Here is a 2110-nt window from a genome sequence, read left to right on the forward strand (position 1 = left end):
TCATTTCAAAATCTTGACCCACCTCAAAAATCTCTGATAATACTCCGAAGCGTCTGAAAAGAAGATGTCCAAGAGAGCTTCTAATTTAAAGCAATGATTGAAGTACCGCCATTGGGTGGTTCGTTCCCAAGATTATCGTGTGTTCTGAAACATTCATCACATTTACGTGTTGTATTTATTTTAATACAAGTTGTAAATATCAAAAAAATAATTAAAAAAAAAAAAAAATTTCTTTAGAATAATAATGCCATGTACATACTGATATTTGAAAAGCTAACAAGATTAATCCTTATTAATCTGTATGTATAAATAAATACACACATACCAATATATGATTAATTTGAAATTTCGAAAAGTATTTGCACAAACAAAGACCACAACAATCCTTGATAATTCTCTGAGGTGTCTGAAAAGAAGATGGGAGAGCGATCTTTTGAGCAATCATTGGGTGGTTCCTTCCCAAGATTATCATGTTTTCTGAAACATTCATCACACTTACTTACTGTATTTTTTTGACAGTTGTAAATTTCAATAAATAAAAAATTACTAGTTTATTTTTAAATTTTCGTCAACATATATTTAACGTAACTAACCACCAAATTATAGATATAAAGTAGTAAATTAAATAAATATGTATACATATACTGCAGTAGATTGTAAAATTTGTCAATAAATAAGTTTTAAACTAAATAAAAAGAAAATTTTAAATTAAAAAACCTTGATGCTCCTTATTATGTTACAAATAAACTCATCCACAAAGACCTTAACATCCCCAAAACAGATATGCGTCTTTTCATTCCAAACTTCTAACCCATTAGTTGCTATCTCTCATCCTTAGCAATCCCTGATTATCCGAGGCGTCTGAAAAGAAAATGGCGACGGGTCCTAATAATTTAAATTAATCCTTGAAGTACCACCAATGGGTGGTTCCCAATATTTTAAAGAGTAAATGAAACATTTCACATATTTACTTATTGCATTTATTAATTTATACAGATGTAAATTACATTAAATAAATAAAAAAAATTAAATTAAATTAAACAAACACCCAAATACTTTTTCTCTTCCCTTGTTCGCTATACAAGTTGATTAGATTGGGCCACGGATCTTTTTTTTTTTTTATTTCGAAATAAATTCGCAACAGTTGGCCGGGCAGACAGTGACGACTGGTTATGATAATGATAATGATAATAATAGGAGAGGATTTTGCCATCGCTGATGTAAATAGGAAAGCATGATCCTGTGATTACGGCAATGAGAAAGGGCACTGGGAGCTATAGATAGTGACTGTAGATATATATTGTGAGGGCGGTGTGGGAGGACGACCTCTGACCTCTCTCTTCCACCGCCTTTATAATTACTACACCTCAGTCTCCTTTAGTCATACTGTCTGCATTATATCCTCACATAACCATATCTATATCTATTCGGCCACGGATCGCCGTATCATAATATAGTCTAATTATCTCTGTCATGGAAAGATAATTTAAAGTTTGACAGATAAAGTTGCCATAGATACCATTTTTTCTCTTCCTCCTAATCTAATTTATAAAACTCGTCGTAAACCTTCGTCTTGCCCCACAGTATCTTTTAATAATACCCCACTTATTCCTGTTGAACCAATCCGTTAATTAGAACTAAATCTGGACAAACGACTGACATGGAATCATCATACAAGACTGAAAAGACAGAAAACTGCTCGTCGATTCCGACTATTACAACATTTACTAGATAAACGGTCCAAACTTCCAATCCATTACAAAAGCCTGATCTACATGACTGTTATAAGGCCTATATGGACATACGGAATTGAGCTATGGGACTCCCCTAAACCATCGAATTCCTCTCGAATCCAATCCTTACAGTCCAAAATTCTTAATGCTCCTTATTTTGACACAAATCAAATCATCCATCAGGACCTCAATGTCCCCTATGTTGCCGATTTGGCCAGAACCAGATACCAATCCTTCCATAATAAACTTCCCAACCACCCAAACCAACTCGTTTCTAATGGCCTCGAGATCTTCTCCTTTAGAAACGTTTTTGAAGTTCTATCAATGGGTAGATTCTCCACATGTTTGTATTATGTCATAATATCACTTACAGCAAA

Source organism: Halyomorpha halys, unplaced genomic scaffold, assembly GCF_000696795.3.
Source record: "Halyomorpha halys isolate HHAL.00 unplaced genomic scaffold, Hhal_1.1 Scaffold927.1, whole genome shotgun sequence".
NCBI classification, from domain to species: Eukaryota; Metazoa; Arthropoda; class Insecta; order Hemiptera; family Pentatomidae; genus Halyomorpha; species Halyomorpha halys.